Genomic DNA, 27,724 nt, shown 5'->3' on the forward strand with positions numbered 1-27,724 from the left:
AGCTCGTTCGGGAAACGTGTGTGCTCCGTGTGCGTGGTACGTACCAGACGTTGTCGTTGTCGCTCGTTCGCCGTTGTGCAGGTCTCTCCGGGTGTCCAAACCTCGGGAGTGCTGTAGGTTAGCGCCCGTGTGCCTACGTTCGGTGGTGTGCGGCTACTTTTGGCATCAGAATTTTTGTTTTCTCCATTTGGGGACATGGAGGTGTGGACTGTGTGGTGTATTAGAAAAGTGTGCCGAGGAATACAACGTCACAAATGTTGATAACTCATCTCTCAGTGACGTTTTTGTAGTTTTTATTTTACGAAAACTGTTACCGTGTGGCTTGTTTATTACTAAATGACACGTACGAGGTGCATCCGCATTCCCCAATTTGTGTGCAGTGGCTTGGAAAGCGTTACCTGCAAGCTATCTCAATAGTGTTATCAACTTGCCTAGTTTTCCTGAGGTTAAAACGCAACCCGATAATATAATCAACAAACTTCAGCGATTCATTCATCCATCTATACGGAAGACATTCCCCCACGGGCTGGCCTGTAACGATGGCTAACCCATGCCATTCTACCTTCCGTCCGAAAGGTGGACCTGTTTACGGAAGAGCTTCCACACACCGACACCGATAGGTACGCGATCACCATTCCATGCGTGCTCCTCTCGCACGGACACACGGAGGCTGGAATGAGACATCAAAAAGTCATCGGTATCTTTGCCGGCCTACTGTATGTTCTCCCGCAGGACTTGACGTGAAAGTTTACATCGGGGTCTCGGGGTTTTTTTGACCGAAACCCGATCCGTTTTCAGCCATTTGGCCATTCTCACTCAACGACCCAATGGCGAGTACGCGTTCTACTGCGGCCAACGAAAGAGAAGGGTGGAATAATAAAATTTATGAAGTTTAATTTAAGAACAAAAAAGTGAAAAACTACCTGCTTCACGGTTTCCCGGTGTTCATCATAGTTGGCCGAGCTTTAGCACATTTAACATTCCGTCGTGTAATTTTACGTTGTAGCGTTCATGAATATTTACGAGTGATTTAGTTTTGTTGGAGAACGTAAACAAAACGAAAATGTTGTTGATTTTTGTTTTTTTTTTCAAAATGTTAGTGCAGGATTTTATAGTTTTCAAAATATTGTTGTTTTATAAATTGAAGTAACATTTAATATATTTTTTTGTTTGCGTGGATTTAGGAAGTGTTCGAAAACAGTTATAACAAAATATTAAGCAAAGCTTGCGAATATCGTGCGTGTGCGGTGGCCCATTTCTGTGGTCCGGTGTGAGAGTGTTCCATTTTTTTCCGGTGCGACAAGAAAAACGTCGAAAATTAGCCGAAAAATTATCATCCACCGATTACATTGATCGCCCGGCGATCGGATGGATGAATCGCTGGATGGGTGGTGATGAAAAGAAGCAAAATAAATTACAAAAAAAAAAAGAGGTGAAATAGGAAGTCAACAGAAGTGTGCAAAGCACAGTGACAGTGAAGTTTGAAGCAGAAGCGGAAAAGATAATGATTGTCGGTGGCCACGGTGTGCGCTGAAGCTGGAAGTTTTATTGAGTGGCGAAACGCAAGGAATCCCGTATACTTTTGCAGACGGAAGCGGTGATTGTAAAACTCCAATCGGAATCCTGGAAGAAAGTCGAATTTTGGCATCATTTTCACTATCGACCGATCCGGCTGTAAAAAGGTAAGAGTGGCAGAATTGCTCCAACGATTGTTTTATTTCTTTTTTTAGTGATACCTTTCGATTTTGTTTTAATTTGTTTATTTCTTTATATTTATGCCTTTACAAATTGAACACGATCAGCGTATTTTTATTTATTTATTTTGGATGAATATTTTTTAAAATGTTTGTATCGTATATCGTATCAAGGTATTTTTCTTAAATTTCATCTCAATATGCAATTAGTTATTTGCTTTAAAAAGGAAGCTTTAAGACATTACCTTTAGTTGTGCTGACATTTGTAAAATTAACATTTCTAATTGCCCCTTCCTTCCCTTGTCATTTTTCCAACTCTTGTTTCACCTACATTAGTCTTAAGCAGCTGCTCATCTTAAAAAAAATGTTCCCATAGTTTTGCCACTGGCTTGTTTGTTTCTTGAAATTATTTGTGCAAACATCGTTAGTGGAGCTGCTTTCTTACCATTCCCAGCCAAGACACACACACTCCAGGCGCTCGTTAAAGGGATTAAATAAAAGTACTCGCACTTTGCTTCAACCTCGTAATTTTACTTTGATAGATTCCGAGAACTCGGCAACATGTGCCCGTGGTATTGATGCTTAAAAACGCGCTTTCCCAGCGTAACGACCGGGACACCGTCGACGATCGGCAACACAGTTAGGCCACCGGTTTAGCCAGAACGGTTATGAACACAGCGAGAAGCATTAAAAATAAATCCAACGCTGCCCACTAGGGAGGCGAAAGAGTTGAAAAATCTCACCATCAAGCGACATCTTTCACCTGGTCGTAAACAAACAGAACTAAGCCGGCGTTGACAGCCATTCGGTGCTTTCACCTTTCTTCGAGCCGGCAAGCCGGTGGTCGTCGTGCTTTGCATATGTTTACGGCAGCCCTGAGGCATTCCGGAGAAGCGTCAAGTCGTGGCAAGTGTTTGAGCCAGAAGCGGTCATTCTCCATGGACATCGTTCCGGGCTTGTAGGAGAAGAAACAATCGTTGATTTTGCTTCGCCAAAGAACTCTGGCGAACTTTCATCATAAAAATGTGTACTTCGCCGCGGTATTGCGGTTAATTGCAGTGGCGATCCATGGCGGTGGATTTATTTGTTCTTTTATGTCACAGGACCTTTACCTTCGTTCCACTGGACGGACGCTCGTTGAATGAGTCCTAATTATATCGCTGACCCTCCCATGTTTGAGCAGAACTGATAATTATTGACGTTATTTTCTTCTCTCCGCGCTTTTATCGAGATTGTTTTAAGCCACCTTTTTCAGTATGCGGTAATGGAATGGAAGTTTTCACGAACGCTGAAAATGTTGATTACCAACATCAGCCTTCGAATATTGAAAGTACATAATGTCGTTGAGTAATAACATGGACAGCTGGTTCGTGGACAGAATGAACCCAAATAAGAGGAAAACATTGCATGTTTACGAGAGTTAAAGCACAGAGGTAAAAGTCATATTCTTTAGTAGATAATTTAAGAAGGAACAAAAAAAGGTGTAGGTCAATACGAGACACAAAGTTAATTTAACTTTTAATTGAAATTTAAGTTTTTTTTGGTTTTTTTTTTAAATGACCCTCTAATGCTAAGTTCTTCGTACATTCTGATGTTTCTCTTAAACTCTCAGTTAGTTTCTTTGCTTGTTTTATTTACTTTTCTTCTTTTACTTCTTCTGTTTTGATCTTGTTTAATCTGTCCAAAGTGTTATTTTATTCTTTTATCTCATTATGAAATCTTTTATTTGAATCCACTTTGATGATTCTCTTCGGTGATTCACAGTTCGTAATATTTATTTCAATACCTTGTATTATTGCAAAATCTGCCTATTCTAGTAGCTCGCTACGAGCACGTTTCAAGTTTTACACACTTTACAGCTCGCACATCAGTCGGTAGAGAAGGGGATGCCGAATCGCTTAACCTTTTGCTGGCGTCACCATCCACGGTTGACTCATCAATCCTCCATCTTTTACGCGCCTCTCGTTGAAAGTGCTGGGATTAAGCGCTCACTGTACACAGCTGCTTCAGGTTGACACCGATGATGTGATCTCCCTGGCCGGCGTTGTGCCCATTTTGTGCACGGCTGCGGTAGGAATGTTAATGCTGAGCAGTCCCTGTCCAGGGGCGCGCGTTCGCGCATGCTTCCGTGTGCAGCGATGTCCGCGCTGCATTTGGTGCCGATGCAATTTCATTCGTTCCACGTGGCCGACGGAGTGACGGTGGGGTGATTTTGTACCACCCCAGGTTTGTTCGGAGTGGTGTGTTTTACGCACGACAACAGTGTAACCGCTTGGTGGTGAAGGACTAAGCGGGATGGGTAACGCGATCCAAAGGTCTCGCGTGTCTGTACCGTCGAAAAATTACGGTACTGGTACTCAGGCACGATTCGGTGGCATTACGAATCCCCGCACACCCGGTGCCACACGAGCAAGTCCCACGCAGGGAACGATGATCGAATTTCAATTGTGTTTCCGTCGTTCTGGATCACGGATCACGATTATCGTCGGGCTTAAGTCGAGGGACCAAGGTTGAGGGACCGCCGAGGGAGAAGGGGTTCGTCTTGGGGGCGCCGGTGGAGGCTTAAATCACACAAACCGAAACTGCAACCGAAAAAGTGCGCGAAACGGCGACGCGATTAGCAAACTATTTGTTTATCGTCGGTCGTGACTGGGGTGCTGATTCATGCGCTTGTTTTGTGATGCGCAATGGTGCGACGTCGGAACGCTCGAGCTTCTCAGCCTCACCGTGGCGAAGCTCGAGAGGGATTTCATTTATTTACTTTTCAACCGGTTCTGTGGAAAGTGCTGAAATACTGCCCAGAATAATTAGACCAGAAAAACAGTACGCCGCAATTTAATCTTCGGTGGATTGGCAGCCGAAATGTGCTGTCTTCAGAGTTCGTGATGTCGCCCGGGTGATGTCATACTGTTGGGTGAGAGAACCCCTTGCTTTGTTGTGGAATATTTGCGTATCCCCTGAAATTGCGAAAAGGTCTTTTTTGCGCTTTCGGGTCGGTGTCTGAGGCAGTATTTTTAATTGTTTGGTATCGATCAGCAGCAAAAAATTGGAAAATGGTACTGACATTGCTTACAAGATCCTTGATCATTTCGAGACGATTTTTGACGATGTGACGAAGGTACAATATGTTCACCATCTGTTAATCAAATCGCCTTTTGTGGGCAATACCTTAGTTTCAGCTTTGACACTTTGACATTTATAAGTCATATTTTATTGTATTGCTATGTTTCTTTGCAAAACTCATGTAAATAACTGGTAGTCTATTCATTTAGACTAATTGTTCTTAATTATTTTCTCATTGTAACGACTGCTGTGTATTTTATATTTTATACAGAACATAATGTTTTTTTTTAATTTTCGGACTTCATTTTTGTCTGTTTTCTAAATAATGTAATTGAACTGCTAAATTTCGTATTCATTTTATAAACGTACTGTCCTTATTTTAAACGATGAATCCAAAACTGAAGTCCAGATTAATAAATTTTATCGTGTAGACTGGATTGTATAGCACTCAGTCGAATTATTACTTTTCAATCTGATTGTTTTTGTTACAAATGCGGTATGGTATGGTAAACATGTATCACATTTTGCTTTCGTACTGGTCTGAGTTATGGAAATTTTCTACTCCATAAACAAGTATCCAATTTGGGTACGGCTATTGTTTGTGTCCTATATTACTTTCAACGTTGTCGGGATGAATTTTGTTAGGCCAGGGCCGCCTAACAGTCGTCACTTAACTTAGATAAGTTTAACAATTTGAAAATGACAATTTAACACTAGGATTAAATGCTTTGGATTCATTCTCGAATGTTTATTGTCGGTATTTTTAACCACTCTTTTAAACATTCTATAACTTCGTCATTTTAAATCGTCAAATTCAATTACGTAAATATCTTAAAAAGTTTTTAACTTCTGGATGTACCTCCATCATTTCGCTAGCTAGGTTTAAAGCAAAAAATAGTGATTTGAATTCAATTTGAATTCTTTCGAAAATGGCAAAGCTATAGCATCTTAAAAATGATCGCTATAAACATTCTAGGAGTGATCAATGTGGTTCTCGGTACTGGTCAAACTGAAAAAATTGAAATTTGGTTTATATGTAGCTTTCAATTTTAAGAAAAACCTCTTTTTATGACAAAATAATCAACCGTTTTAACATGAGAAATGCGTTGCGGTCCAAATGACCGCTATTTCGATTCTAGTGTTAACAACAAGATTTTAAGTTTGTCCTCTAGAAAATACACTTTGTCTTCAGTTTGTCGCTGCAGTGGCGTTAAAAAAACCGTTCTAGAAACCTGATCGCCATAAAGAAAATCGATCTTTCGAACGCAAATTAAAAAAAAGAGTAAAAGGGAAATCTAGGCAACTGTGCCAATTCTGTTCCATTCTCACCTACTTTGTTTCCATTTCTCTCGCGTTGTGCGAAGAAGAAAACTTAAAATAAAAAAAAAAAATATTGAACGATCATATCGATACAGTATTTGCGGGCCCTGGAACCTGTTTGTGAACTCCTTCGGCTGAAACGGACGAAAGCTCTTCTCACCCCCTTCCCCGCCCTTCACGCAACGTCCGGAAACGCAGTGTTGCGTGCAGTTTTTGCGGATGGATTAGGTTTCCGATCCGTCCGGATGGCGAGCTCTTCCCGAGCTGTCCATCAAACGGGTCCCCTCTCCGGCGCTAAGCGAAAGGCTTCTGTTGGGGATTTAAAGGCTAAAAAAAAGGGGGCTGGGGTGATGGTGGCTGGAGGTTGTTGCATAATATTCGCCTTATTTATCACAACTCCACACCCTAACCACTTTTCTATCACCGCGTAGTTCTGCTCGTGTTGGCACTTACTCTAACAACTGATTTACACAATAACTGCTCCATTCGGTAGGGGGGTTTTCTTCCTCCCTTCCACAACCCCCGGGGAGCAGCATCCGCAACATAATGTTGCCAGCATCGTCTGCAGCAAAAAACCGGGTGGGAAATGCTGCGGAACTAGGAAATGATTTCGTTTCTGCGCTCGGCATCGATGCCAAATCGGGTGAGTGGTGATGGTGGATGGGCCTGGTCCCTCCATAGGGCACGCTCTGCCATAACACAAGGAGAAAGCCACCAGCACCACTGCGCAGGGGAGGCTTAAATAAGGCTACTCGCTGCGTGGAACGTGGTCCCGGCAAGAGTGAGTATACGGCCTGGGAGGCTTGCAGGGCAGCTTATTATCGGACATAAATCGACTTCGGTTGAATGGGAACTAAGTTGGTTAGATGAAGGTGCTGTGTACGGAAGCTGAGCTCCGAGTTCATGTGGAGAGTGTTTGAGAAATTATCTTCCAAGTGGAGTTTCGAAGGTTTGCGCTTGCTAATTTATCAATGTAACGTTCTGAAACTCTAGCCTCTCGAAATCCTCTCGAAGGTGATCGCGTTTCGACCGAGGTTTGCGTGTTTATCGTGACCGCACTCGGATGAGACGGCTGTTGATATCCAGCCATATCCGACGATTCCACTGCAGCGCCGTACCGGTTGACCTCATTTTTCCCTCCCGTACCCCACGGAAACTCTTCGTTGTCCCGAGACGGGGGGCAGGAAGAAGAAAAACACGTCCAAGCAACACGCACACACACCTGATACCTCTTCGGGACCGAAGGTGGCCGTAGCACGTCGCCCAACGATGGACGGCCCCAAAAACGGCGGTCCAGCAAAAGAAACCTGTTCTGGCGTGCCGACGTTCTTCAGCTCGTGATCGCGAGTTTCCCTCCTCCTGGAGGTGTAGGCACCGGGGTCGAGGGGGTGCTCCTACATCCCTTTCTCGAGGGTGCTTGCTTCTTAACCCTCCCCTTAGTTCAGCTTATGTTGGCGCACTGGCGAAGGCATGCGGCGCAGCCAAAGCGTCAAACCCATATTTGGCACAGACTTTCTCGTGGTGCGGCTGCCATTAGCAGAGGGGTCGGTTTTGCTCGCTGCCAGGAATGCGATACGGGGCACACACACGGACAGGGCTTCGCCTTTTGGCCGGCTCTTTGCCTTGTTCGCTGCGCTGCAAATTTCATTAGCATGCGATCTTTCATTCATCGATCGGTCGCGCTGGTGAAGTCCGACGAGATGGGTTCGAACGCATTAACTACAGCAACCTTTTCCTGTGGGGAAAAAAATATTGGCCGTTCCCTGAATATGGAAAAATTAGTTTGCATGTTATTTTATTTTTTTACATAAACGTGCTTAGTAATTACGAATGATTGAATCGGAACTAATGGATTTCGAAGTTTGTTAACCGTTTGTATTCCGTTTGGTTTTGTTGGAAATTTCCCTTTATACTTTAAAGTTATTTGCTTCAGCTTCTTTTCTCTTTTATTTCTATTTAATATAATTCATACTCATATTATTTTATTGTTTTGAATTTTATGTTCATTTTAAGTTTTAACTTACAGTTGAATGAGACATTTTTTCATTTTTTACACTCCTAAATGTTGTTTTGTCCTTAACAAAAACCTTCAACAACAAAATATATAATATATGAACGTAAAAATGTATTTATTTTGTTTTGAATTTTATCTTCATAGTGAATTTTATGTTGAAGTTGAATGGGACATTTTTTCCATTCAATTGGCCTGTTTTGTCGATACTCATAAATGTTCTTTTGTGTTTAACTATAACCTTCTTTATATATTACCGTTAAAATTTATTTATTTTGTTTTGAATTTTATCTTCATAGTAAGTTTTATTTTGCAGTTTAATGAGACATGTTTTCCATTTCATTTACTCGTTTTGTCGATACTGATAAATGGTCTTTTGTGCTTAACCATAACCTCCTTTATATTTTAACGTTAAATTGTGTTTTGTTTTCAACTTTATGTTCATAGTATGTTTTATTTTACTGTTAAATGAGACATTTTTTTCCATTTAATTCGCTCGTTTTGTCGATACTTTTAAATGTTTTTGTGTCTTGACCATAACATCTTCTTTCTTCATTCTTTAATATATAACGTTAATATATAACGTTAAAAGGTAATTATTTTGTTTTGGAAAACATTGTTGCATCTTTTAGCAAACATAGTGGTTCTTAATTGTAGTGAAAAAAGGTTTTTCTTGACATTTAATCTTATCATGAAGGTTCACAATATTATACCGTGTGATTTCTGACGGTTCCGATATAAAACATCGTTCATCTGCGAAGCATTTTAGTTGCCCCCGTACCGTAAAGTACCGTCCTTCTGCCAACCGCTTATTACCGTTGACATGAAGATGCACAATTTGTCAAAATTACAGCCGCCATCACCATGCGCCCATGGTTTCAGCATCCACATCCCCCACAGTGCATACAGTTTTCTGCGCTGCTTGAACTGTGTTCTTCAGACGGTGTGGCTCTGGTGGCCCCCTCCGCAGCCTAGGCGCCGTTTGTTGTCTGTCTGCGGTGTTTTTATGTAACTCAGTAACACACACCACCGCATTTCTTGCATCGATCTTGCAAGAACACGGGAAGAGGAAAATAGCATCATCACGATCAGCGAGTGAAAAGAAAACACTAAATGTGTTGGTCGTTGAGATGAGCTTCGTGCTGGGGAACTTGGAGCAAAAACAGACACAATAATGTACCTCATTTTATGCAAATTTAAAAAGCAAAATTGTTCAAAACTGTTTTCCCAAAAATGTTTTTTCACACGAAACAAGCTAAGTTATCTTCTACTACTATGCTTTGTATATCGTGCAAATATGTATGTGTGGCTTGTATTTTTAGCAGTAAATTGGTAAAAAAATAATAATTACATGAATTGCTTATCAATGCCCATCGTTTTTAAATGTAATCAGGAATAATACGAACGAAAGAGAAATGTTAGAAGCAAACAAATTATTTAACATATCGAATTTCGGCTACTGTTTGTAACTAAACCACTGAACTAATGCTCAACTCAATATGCTCCGAAATGTAATTATTTGTAATCAATGTTATTTTTATTATTTTGAAGAAACACGTAAAACAATTTTTATTTCCTTTTGTACAACTCATACTATGTTTAGCTTTCTATTTGTTAATTTAGACTCCTGATCATTAGATTATGTCAATGGGTTAATGTTTACAAATTGCATCTTGCACAAATATTAATATGGCTATGACTGTGATGTCAATGACGAACACGATTCGCGTAGTTCTCTGTTTGTTTTAAATCACCCAATCGGCGGGCGTCTCATAAACAATTCGATGCCAGTGCACCAGAAGTCCCCCCTTGTGGCTTTATTGTTCCCTGTCGCTGTTTTCAGTGCACATAGTAATCATTTTGTTTGTTGTCACGATTTTTCCCTTTCGAGCGAAGTTGGTTCGGCGGCGAAATCTCTCAGTTGCAACAGAAACCAGAGGTTTCGAGCTATGATCGAGCGTACGAGGCATCTTTTTCGGGCTTAGCAAACAATCGATTCCAAATAAAGTGGCTTGTTCGGTGGTTTTGTTTTCGTTTCATGCTTTGGCGATGGTTCATCTTTGCCCGCAACTGTGATGCAATGTCGGTAATTGGATGTTTGTTGGTTCCTAATCGAATCTGTTTTCAATTTTAATTTTTCCGCTGCTCCCGGAATGATGTAATGGCAAGCGGTTTGTATATTATGCGGATGTTTGAATTCATTTTTATACACTTTTTTGTCGGGTTTTTTTTATAGTTTGTCTACTTTCACCTTATCCTTTCCAATGTTTTGCTCTATTATCATTTGTTGTTTGCTTAGCTATACCTTTCATTGTTTGTCAGCAGGTCCCACAGAATTATATTAAAATTAAAAACTATTAACTCATATAGAGGAAATAACCAAATGAAAAATAGCCATTTTCCATTGGTTGTTCAATTTTACAGCAACTCTTCCGGGATGAATTATGAAGACAGCAATGACTGAATTTCTCCGCAAGCAATTAAACGTTAACCGGTGTGTTAAACTGTGAACCCCCTAGCCTTTGCCTTCGATGCTGCGAGATGCTGTCCACCTGATCTCTGGGCATGCTCGTACGAACATCCGCCTACCTCGCGGTGGCTCACTTTCTTTCGTACGGGGACGTGACCGTTACTGGAATGGCGCTATCAAGGTCATCATAGGTTAGCATGTAGCGAATGCTAATGATATGGTGTAAAATCATTAAAACATAGCTTTTAATTAAAATGCTCTCCCCCAAAGGCTTCGTATCCCCCAAAGCGCTCGATGAGCCATTGCTCTCCCGCAGCCGTCTATGATGGCAAGGTGAAACATAATACGACGAAAAAAGCGTGCCTCCATCTGTTTTTGCCGTCTTGGGGCAAACAACGGATTAACAATAAAAAATATATAAACGGAAAAGAAGTCCGAATGCAAACATGAAGGATGAAAAGGGGAAATGCAAACTCGTCTTGCTACCACCACTAGTATGGCCTCATCATGATGCGGGTGAAACTGTTGGCGCTCGACGAAGGGCGAAATCTTAAATTTAGTTTCACTTTATTTCCCCGAGGGATTGCAAGCGGAGGGAGGGAAAGAAACAGTTTCTGGGCTTCGCGACGACGAGAAGAAATGGAAATTAGTTTATCTCGTGAAGCACCCGTGCCTTTTTTCGCCTTATCTCTGCCGGCCACCCGCCTGCTTAACCCTCCCTTTATCTTTATGTGAGATGTGAGCATGTGACGTTCACTTTTCACCGGATCCGGTTTCGATTGTCAGGCACACACACACACCGGTCGCGGGAAAACTGGGTAGGAAAATGAGGTGCACCATTTGGGCAGATCTATTGCACGCGGAATTTGCAGTGACGTGTGCGGTTGTGCATCAGTGTGTGCGCACTCACCGGAAACGTGCACGAAATGCACACGCTGGATGTTGTTGGTTGGGAAGCGGTGACACATTCCAACATCGCACACTGCGACGATGGTGGAGCGGGTAATGGAGAAATGTCTATGTCGTTAGCTGCAAAATATTAAACAGAAATGATGTTCACATGGGTATTTTTTATTATCTTGAAATATAAGCACAGATTGTGAAGCATTTACGTAAAATAATTTCGATATAAAGTAGGAGGGTTTCTTCATAACATTTCAGAGATGAGTGCCCCCGAAACAGACTCGTTATTGTCGTTCGCTACTCGGCTCATTTTTGCAAAAGCTTCTTTTGTTGGCACAAACAAGTTGATGTGGTTTGAAAATTTGAAATAGATTATTTAGTAGTCATACGTTATTTTTTAAGGTTGTTAGTAGCTTAATTAAAAACGATACTTTTGTAATTTGTAATGCATTTATACTAATTTTAAAAACCGATTTTTAAAACCGAAAAAACATTCCGTTGGCTCATTTTATATCGTTTTATTATCATTGAGTTTTGAAAGGCTTATCTTATTCATTTGTGAGTTATTTGGTATTCATCTAGTCTCTCGAATACCCTTTTTTGCATTAATTGGCGGGCAAATTACCAAGCCAGAGTAAGGCTTAAAGTGGCAGTTTTTTTTACCGTGTTGATCTTTTACAACTTATGCTAGTGTGATATTTTAGAATGGTGAGTCCGCGAAAATTTTCATCAAAGAGCCAACATTGGAAATTCTAATTATCTACTCATCATTTCAACATATCCGGATCCGGTTAAGTTACACTCTATTTTCGTTTCGACAAGTTTTCAATTTGTGTTCCGTTCCGTGTGAAATAAAATTATCAAAATGTTTCCTTATTTTTCTTCAAATGAATTTCAATCGAAGATTTTAGTTTCTCATTTCTTGTATACTTTTAAATCTCATTGTATGCACAATTTGGACTTAACTCTGGATATTTAAGAACCTTTGAAAAATATCCACACATTTTCCCTACGTACGCTGTTCCATACCAGACGACCGTCAACGCTAAGCGATGGGGCACGTTTTCATGCGCATAAGGCAGTCATTCTTTGTTGATTAGTACTTTCTTTCCGTTCCTTTTTTTCCCGTAGTTTGTTTCACGTACCTATTTTCCCCCGGCACTGCAATGTCGTTTGAAATGTGTTGCATAAACATAAAAAAAGCAAAACATGGACGCATTATGGTGTAGTGCATTTTGTCGGCGGCGGAGTGAAATTAAACCGAATGCAGCGCACATTTAATACGCTTCAACCCCCTGACAGTCGCCGTCCGCTGTCCGTCCGTTTGTCGGATGATGATTATGTTGTGCAGTCGGTTGCATTTTCCAGCCCGGTGTGCCCTGTCGGTCGCGATTTGCGGCGCATTGATCCATTGTTGATATCTAATTTAATGCAATCATGTATGCATCTCACGTGCCTGTCGCATAGCGCTTGCCGGATGATAGGCGATAAAGGGTTTCCCGGCTCGGCGGGGGTACAATTATCTGTTGGCTGTGACAACTCCGAGCTCTGAATCGCGCGGGTTAGGTTAGTTCCGCTCCGGTGTCTAGTTTAGTTTGAATTAATGGAGTCCTTTTTCCTCCGTCGCTGGCTTTGCGATCGCTGGAATAAGATATTATTAATGTGCGATCAATCACTTGCTGCTCGGCTCCGATTGGCTCATTCGATACGGTTTGCCCTGGTGGTAAAGGGAAAGTAAATATTAAACGCCAATTGCGAACGGTTTGGTGGCAATTGCATCTCGATCGGAAAACTTGTCACGATGGAAAATTTTATTAATTCCTCTCTCTGATAAATCTTTAAGTCTAGCGGGTTTTTTAGTTTTTCTTGCACTAATAAGAGCGTTTTTCTTGCATCAGCGAATTATTATTTATTTATATGGCAATAATTACTAATAATTATGTTATATTCGGTAAAAGAGTAAATGAGGCCCCGGCCGCCATGTTTTCGATCGTGGCTACACCTCTTGTGGACGTTTAAACTGAATGTATGCAATTGGTGATACATTAATTCGTTAAATTCAACCTACGAGTATTTGAACCGTATTGTGTACCGTTAATTTCGGCTACGCAATCAACCTAAGGGTGCGGTATGAGGGGGGCCCACGGGCCCCCCTTATTTCTCAAAACTATAACAAACTCTCTTTTTCGGTAGACCTAGCGCAGTCCGCTCGCTTCGCTCGCTGCGGGCGCGCCGCCGTTTCCAAACCATTTCTTCGGCTAAACTCATTATTTCATGCTGTCCATCATGTTTGGTATAGTTTAGTTACTAGTAACTTACAGTAACTTAACTTGTAAAAGTATATTAACCCGCATTCACCCTCCACTGCGTGATTAGTTTAAACCGTTATGTTCTTTTAAGCGAACCGTTAGCGATCAAATATTTGAAAAATATGCATGCGTCGCGCTTTGCATAGCTTCAGGCGCTTAATTTGAACCAGTAGGAAGAGGAGAATCTAGCCCGGGGCCTCATTTACTCTTTTACCTTATATTCTTACTTAAAATGATTGAAACTATTTATTTACTTTTTAACCACGGGTTTTAGGTATTTTTTTTTAATTTAAGATAAAGGTATCTCTTTCTAACAAGTAATTTCATGGTCGAAACAAACGTCCATTAATTTAAAAGCATTTGTAAAGAATCGAAGGTCTGAAACACTATCGATTTCCTCGCATAATAAAAGGATAGCGAAATAATCTTATTTTTTGCTGTATTAAGTGGTCCATTGAAATTTTCGTTCCTTTAGTTAACCGCGTTGTTTTTCGCTACCGTGACCCCAAGCCAGCCGGTAGCCCACCCATTTATGGTGCTGCACGCCAGCATCGCGCCAACGCACCAAATGGCTAGTGGAAAATTAAGGCTGCTAGCTAGCCACACTGCACTGAAGCATATGATGTGGTATTCAACTGCACCGCTTCGGTGTCATTTTGCCTTGAGACTTTTTGTTTTCGAGCGCGCATGACCGAAGGGACGGATCGTGCAAAATAGACCGCCATCTTTCGGTCACTCAGGTGTCCGACGAATTGTGGGTTCGTCGTCGTTGGTGGCGGAAAAAGTTCGTGTCACCTTGGCGAGGCGACAGAAAAATGATCTCGTTGAGGACAAACGGACGCTTGTTCGTCACATGTTGCAGTGGGAGGGAGGGTGGGCTTTTGGGCTGGAAATATTTAGTTCTGGTGCGCCCAGAGCAGTGATTTGGGCTTGGTTGTGTGTCAAGGCAAATTCGTGAAGTTGCACAGAATACGTGCGGGATCTTGCAGTCGCTCGTTCTTCGATCTAGAAAGTTGTTTGTTTCAGGATGGAAGCATTACTTTTGATTTAAAATCAGTAAGTATTTTATATATCGATTAATAAAAGTTCCAAAAAACTTTTTTTTGGCAGTAAATATGTTTATCAAATGTTTAGAATACAACTTCATTAGAAAAAATACAGCTAAGCAATAAATTATCTAGGAATTTTATGGTGGGGTTAATTTGGTATTAAAAACTGATGATCAAATGGATGGTGAAGTGGTTTTAATAGTAGATAATTGTTTTGGAAAAAACGATTTGAAACCCAGTTGTTAGAGACATATAGAAAAGAGGAACTAAGATAGAAAGGAAAAGGTATAAATAAGCGCGAAAAATAGACAACGGCTTTTTCTGTTACGAACAAATTCGGGTAAGAATAGACTAAAGTTTTGGTTGTTTCCCAAACCACAGTTGAAAATATCCTAAGGTTTTATAATTTTTACCGATCGTTTACAATACCCGGCGTTTGGTTCAATTTTTTTATATTTTAGAACATTTGTTACTACGCTTTCCTTGAATTTGAATACTGAAAAAAATCTGTGATAAATTTTTTTGTATATTTAATACAACAGTTTTGTAGATAAAATTTAAAATTTTTGTCAGTCAGGTGCTTAAATTTATTTCTACTGCAACATCTAAATGTTTCGCAGTGAATGTGAGGAAAAAAAGTGCGTAATTATAAAACAACAGTCTTCTAAGTTAGTTGTTCAAAACCTTGTTGGGTATTTAACTTATTTCCTCGCACAATATCAATCGATATAAATCTTTTTTGTCTAACGTATAACAATTTAATCGTCTGCCGCATATCACGTTGACTGCCAAGCGTTTTTAGTACACTTAGTTAGTACAATGTTACTCAATAAAAATCATTTATAACAGTTGTTAAACCAACGGTTTTCGAAGGCCAAGCAAAGAGTTAACTTCTCAAAGAACTTGTTATTTATCTTACTAAGATATTGAAGTTGCATTTTCATTAATTTATGGGTCGAAAACTTTTTAGAACTGAGTTTTGCTGTCACCCACTTTTGGGTGATGTGGCAGTAAACGTGATATTCAATAAAAGTTTTAGAAATTCCCAACGCAATGTACATAATTTTCTACATCTATTACTTAAGAACAAACAGTATTCTTTACTAGAAAAACACTGCAACATACTGCACTTGTTTCAGTTTTATTTGTCGCTAAGTGCATTCATAAAAATGTAACGGGCAATTTTCTTCTGCTCAAATAGGCAAGATGAAAAGCATTCTTCACGATTACTTAAAGCTTGGCTGTGAACTGCTTCCAAATCTGCCTTACTAAGCACAAGTGTGTCAATGGGATCGGCAATCAGACCGTGCCTGTGGCCAGACGACCGCCAGCGGGCAACTGCGAGGACCGGGGTAAGGGCTCTAGCGTGTCGACGTGTTTCGTGCCGGGAGTGTTGCGTGCGATCTTGCACCGATCGTTAGGAAAATCCCATCGATTAGCGGCTCCAGGCCGTGTTTTTTTTTGCCACAGGGAGCGTTCTCGGTATCGATTTAATCGGGTCGGTAGAATATCGTTAACGGTATCACACGGCTTCAGAATGGTGGCCCGGTGAAGGCACCGGCTCCGATCCGGAGCTTTAGGTTCGTTTACGGTTCCGCGATCCTCTCGAGTGCTGATGCTGCACTCTGCTGGCGAAGGGCTGCATGCAACAGGTGCTAGACGGACAACCCGGACTCCCTAATCATGCGTGCTTGCAACTCGTCCATCAGGTGGAGGTGCGGCCCCTTACCCTTTCCCGTTCCGAGTCACACATTACCGTCTAACGGTTCGGTCCGGGTATCCAATGGCTGACGCGATTATCTTATGATTTACGTGATCAAATATGTTCTAATGGCCGGCATTCGAGGTGCTCGAATCTCGAACGGTATTGGCTCGAGTGTCGTTGTGCTTTTTTCGTGTTAGCTTCTTTTTTTTTTGTTTCCCTGGTTAGGATTAATAACTTTCCGCACAAAATTTTCCTTCGATCAAGACGCTCTTCAGCGATCGACACGAAAGCGCACGTCTAGCTTGGGGAGGGGGATTGATCATTAAGTGGCCTGGGATGGCCACGAAGGAGGAGTATTTTGATAGCCGGCTCTCCGGGACGATGAAAGCGCACGCGGGAGGTTTCGCGGCGATAGTTGTTGATAGTCGAGAAAAATGATCATCTTGGGATGGTTTTAGAGGTTTCACATTCCTCGACGAATGTTTTTCGTCTTGCTTGGATGTTGCGCCTGTGAGAAAGTTTCTTCCGCTACTGGGGCCGCTTTGGTGTGCGTTTTTGTTTATGTTTTTTTTTTCGTTCGTTTTGCGCTATGCTTTTCTATGCTGCATCGGTCGATTTTGTCGATGGATGGATTAACAACCGATGTGCCTTGCTGACCGATGATGGTGTGGTTTCTGTGTGTGAGTTTGTGGATGGCGACGAACGGAATGGTGAACTGCAAAAGTGCAAAGTTTCCCCCCCCCTCCACATTGCCAGCATCCCGGCTTCGATGTTTTCTTTTCACCCCGTCGAAGCAGCAACGCACTCGTGGGAAGAATCGCGTTCGGTAAAGGGAAGAAAGCAATATTGTGTAAAACAAAGGGCAGGAAAAAAAAACAACTACAACATACCAATATTTCGAAGGAAGCATAAACGGAGCTTCACCTCCGGCCGTCGAGGCCCCGATGGGAGGAAAGTAACTTGTTGTGCCGTGCCTTTTTTGCCGTTTCCTAACAATAGTAACAACCAAAGCGGGAGGGAAAAAAACAACTATCTGGAGCAGCTTCCGCTGGGTTTGTTATCTCAATTGATTAGTGCGGGTTACATTTTAATTTCATAATTTAAATAGCTTCGGTACACGGTCCTTAACCGGATGCTGGTAGTAGGGCGGGCAAACGCAGAGGTATGGTGATAAATAAACCATCAATTTTCTTTTTTTCGTTTTGATAGTTTTTGTTTTAGCAGTCCTCGTTTAAAACTTTCACGATCCTTACTTACTATTTAGTTTAATCTTGAATGCTTGATCACCAGCAATTGTTCTAATTTTATTTATTTATTTATTTTGGTATTACCGGTGTTGCAGTAATTTTGTTTAATATGCTTAGCTAAGCTTCTACCGAATTTTTAAATTTCAGCGTTTTTTTCTGTTTGAAAACAAACTTTAATTTATAGCTAGAAAGCATAAGAATTTGTTAAAAGAAATAAGTTGCTCATAATTTCGGATTGTCCATGAAATTAAAAAAAAGTAGAACATCGCAATATGTTATATCTTTTATGTATATCTTTTATCAAACATTGTATTAACTGCGTCTTTGTAGCTTGCTTGATAAAATAATACGAATTTTTGCTAGGATTCTACGATCCGATTGAGTTTTCTATTTTATTTTTATAATGATACATGTATGAAAGATGTTTTATTTACTTTGTTTTCTCGACGATTTTCTTCTTATTTTAATTTTTAAATTTCTAAAATTGTAAGCTACTTATGATGTGTTTTGGTTTTCTGTATGCTCCATAATGTTTCATTAATTAATATCATTTTCATTTTAAAATTATGAAAATTTTAGGCTGCTTATGATATTTTCTGTTCATCTGTATGCTCAGTAATGTTTCATTAATGTTTAAACTTTTTACATAAATACAAACTATCCACTAAACATTGCATACAAAGTTGTAAATAAATTCACCATAATTTCTTTTTATCTCATGAAGCATTTGTTTTTGCGGGAACCCCGAATAAATACATACTAAGGGAACGTTACACTCCAGATGTGAGTAGATTATCGAATGCGCTAGTTAAGATGTTATCTGTTGGAAGCCATCGAACACTTTCGGTTTTAATGTATTTTTTTGTGCAGCTCATCCCAGGTCTATCCTTTAAGCTCGCTCGTTTGTGTTCCGCTGTTTCCCCTCCATCAAAGCCGGCTTCGCTTCAAAAGACGAGGTGAATCGCGTGCCGCATCCGGTTCAATCGGTTCGGTTGCACAGCTGCTGCTGCTGTCTCGGCGCCGGAGCTCTGCAGGAGATGGATGGAGCCCGCCAGTCATCCACCGCATTTTCATGATGGCAAATAGTGCAGTCTACTGTAACGCGTTTCTATGATGGGTCTTTTACCTATAGCAGACTCTGCGACGTTGATGTGTGAGTGTATGCCATTCGTTTGCCCTGGTGTCTTAAGACAAGCCTCCAATAAAATAAAAGAGCAGATCCCCCATTTACATATTTTCTCCCGCGTCACATGCCGAACGGTTGATGTGTGCCTTGCGCGTCTCTTGCGGGGGAAACAGCGGTGCGGGGGATGACTTGCAAAGGCGAACGGACGGCTCGGAGTGGCGTGAGGCCCATCCACGCTCAGCTTAGCGCCTTCAGGCCCACCGCACGCGAGCAAAAAGGGAAGCCATCTTCACCTGGCAAATGGCATTATGCCACGATATGTATGTTGGCGGCCTCATGCTGGCACTTATGCGAGGCTTTGGCTTCTGTATCGTTTGACAGTGGAAGCGGAAAGAAATGGCAGAACGGTGGCGTTCGCTTTGGTTAAATTAACACTCATTCGCTCGTTGTAAATTAATATTTACGCTCCCGATGTGCAATTATGCGTGTTTGTGCGACGCTTCCGCCCCTCCCGGGAGGGGGAAGTTATATTGGGAAAACATAAAACATATGAAAGTGGGGCAAGCCTATCGAACCAATTGCAATTGGTGATTGCAATGCAACATTGTTCGGTCGGTCGTAAACTACTTTTCTCAACTACTATTATTAAACCTTGTTTTCCGTTTTTGTATTTTAATATGCCTATTAACTTGTCCCCTTTTTTTTTGTCGTTCGTAAATCCTTTTTTCTACACATATTGCAAGCTGCTTTTTTATTGGTTGACATGAAATTTTTATTGTAACGCAATGTTTTTTTATCGACTGTTAGTATATACAAGGTAACAAAATTTGAAACCAATTGAATTATTCATAACTTTGTTTTTATTAATTTTGCAATCACTTCACTATTGTTTTTGCATAATATTATTTCAGATACTTTTGTTTGCAATAAAACATGTATTTCGGGAAGTTTCTTTTTACAGATGTGCTCTTGCATTACAAACATATTTTAAAAGTTAACTATTTTAAAGGTTTTACTGGTGCTTTGCGAAATGATGCATTTCTTTTTCAATTCATTTGTTTACTTTGGACTACACCATACTTTATATTTTAATCTTCAATATTGCGACGTCTTTCCGTGGCATTTTAAAACAAATCTTTATTAAAAAAAAAATATTGTTAAAATTAAATCTTTATTGAAACGCCATTGATGTAGTACATTAATTAATCACAACATAATTTATTTCTACATTTCACTATGCGTTTTTAATAATATTGCTTAAAATACAATCTGCATTGGTATATTTTTGTTTCTTATAAAAACGTGTTCCTTTTACATTACAGACTTATTTTTAAAGTAATTCATTTTTAAGGTTTGGCTGAAAGACTGCCACTTTGCAAAATGATAAATTTATTTTTTTAGACATTTATTTACTTTGAATTACACAACACTCAACATCGTGGCTTGTTATAGGTAAAAGCACTTTTCATAAATTGCAATCGCAGTGCTCTAAATTGTTTTGTTTTCTATGTGACTAACAGGTCCTATTCAAACCAAAAGGCAGCCTTTTGCCACTTGTCTTTCCCTCCAATATGACATTATCCAATTCACACATCGCCAAAGATTCCTAAGCCGGCCATAAAAGTTTTCGCTGCGTTCAATAAATCGTCTTGGCTCGATCATTGTGCACGGGTTGTTGGTAGGGGTTGACCTTTCGTGAGCATCCTTCAGCAATGGGACACCTTAGGTCGCACTTCGCAAATGCCACTAAGTCATCGTGGTGGAACCGAGGCTTTCGATCCCACTCCCGCTCGGGGTCTATCTCTTAAAACCGAGCCTTTTTTGGGCACCATTAATCTGGGATCGGTTTTGGCTGACGTGTGTGAGAGCTAAACCGTCTTCACGCTAGATAAATGGTTAGACGTCAAGCGATTCATAACTGCATCCGTCCACTTGCGAAGGAAGAAGCTCATTTTGTTCGTGTGGACACGGATATGGCTGTTCCGTGCAGGATGTTGTGCTCGTGAAATAAACATTTGCCACTGCCTTCCGGTGTCCTTCAATTGGAAAATTAAAAGAATTACTGAATTATTATTACCATTGTGGCATTATTTCGATCTGGCGGAAATTTCATCAACGCTAGAAAAAAAACCTATCGGGGTTTAACTGTGTAAGTGAAACCACCGTTTCAATGTCGGCCAGTTGGCCTTTTAATTGAATGTCTGTCTGGTCCGCAGAAGTATCCGCATTTTCCAGCATTGCCGACAATTTGTGAATCATAGCACATTGCAATAAAGCTGTTAATTGTGGTGGGAAACGGGTGGTGAAAAACACGGAAACCCACACACCCAAGGAGTGTAAGAGAATTCATGGTTTGTAGTTGAATTTTATTTTATCAATTTAGTTAACCAGTATGATTAAAAACAGATATGTATTCCTCATGTTACGAATAAAGGCTTGATGAATTTGATAACTAAGCGCACGAAATCTTATCGAAATATCGCACGAGGGAAAGTGTAAAATATCGCTACTGATTTCCAAATCAATCTCACCGATAAAACGTAATAAAACGACGCGTTAAAAAGGCACACCGCACCGTTTCCCACGCAATTTCATCGTCGTTACGTTGCGCAACCGTGTAATTCCCTTTTATTCGGGGTGGACGCAGGCGAAACTAAAAGCTACGCTTTTCACCGCCCAGGATGCACCGGACCGTGTCCAGCCGTGCAAGCGTCTCTCTTCCCTTGCTCTAAGGTTCCATCATTCAGCTAAGCCTGCACCCCCTCCCCAATCGAATTCAACAGTGTTTTACTTTTTCCCAATTATAAAAGAAGACAAAACAAAACAAAAGTGGATCTCTTGCTGCAACACTTGCACACACACACACACTCGAGGGGCAGAGTTTTCGATTAATCCAACCATCGTTGTTTGTCGTTGTTATGAAAATCCGTTCGTTTTTCCAAAGCCGTTTTCCATCGGCCGTCGCATCCTCACCCGTCCGTGCAACGCCGATTGCGCCGACGTTGATGGATCGAAGGTGGAGATCGAAGGAGAAAGGAGTGTATTTAGGGTTTTTTTTTGTTTTTTTTTCCTTTTGCCGTGAAGAAGAGAACTTGAGGTTCGGCAGCAAAGTTCATGCCGGAGGATTGCAACAGCGGATTTGGAGCTCGCCGCAATGATAACATTGACCCGCTGAACTTTTTCGGAAAATGAAACATCGAAATCCCGGCGTTAAAACGGCGGATGCTTTCGCAAAACGAGCGCACCGTGATGATCCATTCGATTGGACGCTGTTGCGAGAGACTGGTAGCGGATGGATTAAACGCGCTTTAAAAAGCAATATGAGCACTTATTTGGGAGGAAATGTTTAGTTGCAACCGCGATGACGAAACATAAAGATGCGCTCAATTGTGTGCACAATTTTAAAAGCATTTTAATTTTAAAAACAAATGCATTGTTTTAGAATAAGCTTTATTTACGTTTAATATATTTGCGAAAATTTTATCAAAATTTAAGTTTTATTCAGACATTAGTTGCACAAATAGTCAAAACCATACTTTTACCTGACTTTATTTTTCTTAAATTTTGTGCACTGAATCAAGCAACCAACATAATTTTCAATTTCTCTCAGAGTATTATTTGTTCTTTGTGATTACCAGTATTCTTTTAATAATGTTTGTAATGTCATGCCAAAAGCAGCTAATAATATCAACGCATAAAAATGGGAGCTCATTAGCACTAAAATAGTATGTTAAAACCAAGAAGCTTCAGCATTGCAAATAAACAACGTGTTTTTAAATATTCGTCAAACGTTATATTTACACGTTGACTGTCATGTCACCCAAAAGTTGGTGACACCAGCAACTAGTTCAAAAAAGGTTTTGACCCATAAATTAATGAAAATACATCATAAAAACTATAGTAATATTAAAAACAAGTTCATTGGGAAAAGCAAAGTCTTTGCTTGGCCTTCGAAAACAGTCGGTTTAACAAATATTATTGAAATAGATTGTACATTAGACAATAGTCAACGTGTTAAACAAATATTTCAAACAAATAAAGTTGATTCTGCTTTGAACATTTAGTTTTAAAGGCATGAATGCTTCATAACTTCCTTTATAGAAATCCATACTTAATGTTTTATCGTCCGTGATTTTAAAATTTTTAAATACGGTTGAAAGATGGGGAGGTCATTTAAATGAAACCTATAGTTTATTTTTATTACAATTTTTATTTTTCGAAAATATTCGCCAACAACATTAAACCATTTCCGACCGGATCGCGGATGAAAGTGAAACGCTTTGTTTTTTTTTTGGTTCACCGAAAACTTTCGCCCAAAGAGTCAAATTTGAAATCGAATATGTCACCCACCGGTGGGAGAAAAAGAAAAAAAAAACGAGTAAGCGAATCTGTCTATGCAAAATCTCCATCCCATAAGCCCTTTCTCTCCGTTGGCGCATGTTTTCTCCGACCAGTTCGAAGCGGCGAACATGCATTAATTTATTCGCATGCTAAAGAATGGCGACGGGTCGGTGGAGGTGAAGGTAGTGGTGGTTGGCATTGGCACGACACACGTAGGTCAAAAACCAGATAACTGCACGCGAACAAACGTTCGGGAACAGGTTCGAACGACTGTTTATTTTGGTTTTTCGACAATCCCGACCGCGATCTCCTGGCCCGAGTTTGAATATGCAAAAGGCAGCATGATGGCGGCGGTGACATATTTGATTCTATCAAATTTCACTACATTGAGTTGAGCGCTGAGTCACGAGGCACCGCAAGAGTGCAACAAACTAATTTTTCGTTTGTTTTAAGTACTTTGTTGCAGATCACGACACTTTATGTTATGTTTTGTTTCAATCCACAACGATCGATACAAGAAATTTATTCTGGGGGGGAAAGATAAATTTGTCTCTTTTTGTTGTTTTATATTTTTTCTCAAAACTTTGAACATTTTCCTACTTGGCTCCTTAATCAACTTCAAAGCTAATTTTAATACAGATGGCATTTTCTTAAATGCTTCGTAAACTGAATAAAATAGCGTCGAAAACCTATAGATGATCACTGCGACGATCATTTAAAAAATCCGCACGCAACTTGTTTACCCAATTGAAACATATTTTGGCACTTTCGGTGTTAGGTGAATATTTATTGTGTTCATTAAAAATTACGGAAACTCATGCGAGACACCGTATGTGACCACGGAAGTTTCGCTTGCCAAAATCGCCATACAAATGTACCGTGACGAGCATTTGTTTTGTTTTTTTTCCTCGGTGTAACAAAAACTCTTTCTTTATGTTGATGTCGGAGCTGAATTTAATTAAGTGTTTTTATTTTTCAATTTTTTTTGGACATACTAATATCAACTATTTGAATCAACCTGCATAATGCGTGGGCTTTTTTTCATGGTTTTAATAGAAACAATCGGCCGGAATAGGGTGATCTTTCACTGACAAAGTGTGCCGTAGATTAGGTGCAACTTCACGGTCCAAATCCGTCCGGTATTGAGCGTGTTTTTGGTATTTGTTTAGTTTTTTCTTCTTCTCGGTGGTAGATTGCGTTTCGTAACCGGCGACCCAACTCGTTGGATTTATTTCCCTCTAGTGCTCCTTTCAAAGTTACCTTGAGGTGTTTGGCGATGGCATTTTGCTGCTTTAAAGCACCTGGCAGAAAACGAACCACTTCAAGTCGGAAGTGCGCTTCGGAGAGTTTATCTTCAAAATCGCCAATATCGAAAATGCAACAGATTGTCTATTAGAGAACTTCGATAGGGTTACGGTAAGGGGTTTCGTCAAACCTGAAGAGGGCCAAAATCGCACTTTCAATAGCAGCCATTTTGCACGGGCGAATGATTAGACATCCCGCAATTTATGTTGCAACAATTATCCTCACCATGCGGACGCAATCGTTTGCGGGATAATGAGCGAAAGATGCTTGTTTTGTTTCATCAGTGAGCTTCTGTCGGTGCTTTCCGTCCCTTCGGAACCGTCGGATATGTAATCCTCCCCCCGCCCTATACCTGTCGGTTTTCAAGGCAGAAACGTACAATGAAAGAAGAAAAGAAGAAAAACACACAAATCCGTGTAAGGAACGTAGATTATGGTGCGATTGTTTACTGGAGAGGGAAAAAGCAGAAAAATCAAGTGAGGAATCGGAAAAGTTATTAAAGTAAAAGTGAAAATAATTCATTACACTGCGGTAGATCGCCAAATCGGAGTCAGCGATTCGCCAAGTTGTCATTAGAAAGGTAATTTGCGTTCCCCCCGACGGGGTGCGAATCGTAATCGGACCGTGATCGCTTTTGATATGTAACCGATTTGATCGCCAATTCGACAATCAGTGTCGTAAATGGGAAGGATTTAACATTCATCATGCAATGTTACAGCTGTCATTAAGATAACATCTTTTTTTTAATGTTGTTGAGTTATTCTCAAGGTGTGTTGATGATATTTTGTTTTGTTTTGCTTTTTAAAACAGCTTTACTACTATTGTAAAATACTGGATTTATATGATTACCAACATTCACATCGCTTTAAATGAAATTATAAAAAAGCTGTTTTTATTATTACGCTTCCTTATATTGGATGTTGTACTTAAATTGGTTACTATTGCTAAAACTAGTTTGGTTTTTTGCACTTTTTATTCATTTTTTGTTAGAATATTGTTGTCTGTTAGACTGCATATCTGTTTGACGAATAGTCATTTTTTATTCTAAACTTTTTTTTCTTACATTTTTTTATTTTCTCACTATTTAAAAAACACACGATCAAGTGTAATTATTGTTCAAGGTAGTTTGTTGAATTGTTTCTCCTTCACAAGCGATCAAACAAACGTACACAATCATCTTGCGTCCGTTCGCAAACCTAGCGGAGCAACTTTACCACGGTTGGCATTTACTTTCCATTCCACCTCCTCACCACCCTCCTCTTCTCCCCCCTTGTCTAAAAATTAACCTTTCGATAGAAGACGAACGCAGCCTGCAACGATATCTTGCAGTTAATTTATATCGCTCCGCAACTATGGACCGAAAATTGTTCGCGGCCCGCGCTCCGCCTATTAGAGGCAAAAAGGAAGAGGCTCTCGATTCGCTTGATCGACGCAGTTGGGGCGGCTTTATGAGCGGTAATAGATTGAATTGTGCGCTCGGCTCGTGCGCTGGCGACCGCCGGTTAAATTGCGCCAATGCGTATCGGCAGTACGCCGCGGCCCGGGAGGACTTGGAAGTCGGGGCATCCACCCGCACTCGGACGTGCGAGGAAAAACGAACCCCCGATAAAGCCCGCCTATCCGCGTCCGCGCTGGGAATGGGTGGAAGTCGATCATTATCATAAACTACACACCACCCACACCCACACCCTCCCCCCGGCATCCCGGGAGGATCGAACGCGAGCTGGACGAGTGAACGAATGCTTTTTTATTTCGGAATCTACGGGAGGTTTTCGTCTCGGGCCAGCCCGAATTTTCACTTTCATTGGTGTGTTTCTATGTAACTGGGTCTGTCGGAGAGTTTCTCTGGGATCGCTCGAAAATCGTGAAGGTCAAAGTACCGCGTTCGTTAAAGAGATGATCCAAAACACTGATGAGGCGAAAGTAATGCTTAGGCATGAGTAAAAGTTGCGTTGCAGCTTGTATAGTAGCTCAAACTTCAAACAAAACTCTCCTACCTTACTGTTTTGTAACATGTTTTTTCGCACAAAACTAAGTAAAACCAGCTTGCGAATCAAAATCAATGTTGAAAGATACCTTATGTACTTGTTATATGCGACTTCTTAATATATCTGCCCTAAAATATGAATTAAAACAATCAACAAAAAACATTGATTCTTTAGATCAAACAAACATTCTAAGAAAAAAATAAAATAAGGAAACGTCCCTCACAAAACTATCTATTCTTAGCGCGCAGAGGATCAAATTGACAGAAAACTATTTAAAATTAACTGTGTTGAGACATAAAAGAATGGAAAACTGTTTTTTTAAGGAAAAAAAGATTTTCTAATATCGTTCTTTAATCTTTAATAATACAAAATAAAAAATAAATTTTGTATAAATCAATTTCTTACACGATGTCAATAGCAGAAGTTCAAAAATTATTTTTACTTTTTAAATAAGTTTTTTAAGTTAAATTAATAATTTATATGATGGAATTCCATATATGATGGTTTTATATGATGCGTGTTCGTTTTTTATTTCTTTTTCACTTAATTTTATTCAATCCTGGATCTGAAATTCAACCTAAGCCAATCATCGGAATTAAGATATAGTTTGTGTAGCCTTTCTTTATACACCCATGATCCTGATTATTTCTTCATTTTATTGTTAAAGAATATTAAATTAAATTAACACGTTGACTGTAAAGCGCCAAGCCAACTTTTATGGGTCAACAACGTTTTAGATCAAATTTGTGCCATCACCCACTTCTGCATGACGTGGCAATCAGCGTGTTAAATAAGTAAACTTGGTTAATCTACTGTTATTATTCAATACCAAGTGTTTTCGACAACTATTCCATTGCATTACTTTAATTCCTTGGTTTTGCTCTTTTATATTCCACAGATCACACTTGGCCGCAACAAGTTCCATCATCTTCTCTGCTGAGCACGCCGGTTGGCAGCCTTGAGCCGGCCACAAACCATGTAACAGTGCTTTTGTTTCGGCATGCAATACTTCTTCCACTAGAGACGTGTGTTTGAGATAACGCACCCGCAACCGTGGGCTTGCACTTGCCAACGGATCTTCCACGACGGTTGAGGGCAAAACTGAAGCTTGGTGTTGGCCGTCGTCCTCCCTGCCCCGGCTGGCAACTGGACCGAGACGACAGGCCAGGGCGCGTGGAAGTACGCGACGTACG

The 27,724-nt window shown here is 40.4% G+C and overlaps 1 long non-coding RNA gene across 1 annotated transcript; it reads left to right on the forward strand.

The window, feature by feature from the left end:
* Nucleotides 1–27,567, forward strand: LOC131268427 (uncharacterized). The gene is made up of 3 exons (XR_009178971.1): nucleotides 1–36; nucleotides 1,185–1,682; nucleotides 27,430–27,567. It is a non-coding gene; the product is annotated as an uncharacterized LOC131268427 (long non-coding RNA).
* Nucleotides 27,568–27,724: the final 157 nt, after the last annotated feature.

This window comes from Anopheles coustani, chromosome 3 (genome assembly GCF_943734705.1).
Source record: "Anopheles coustani chromosome 3, idAnoCousDA_361_x.2, whole genome shotgun sequence".
NCBI lineage: Eukaryota > Metazoa > Arthropoda > Insecta > Diptera > Culicidae > Anopheles > Anopheles coustani.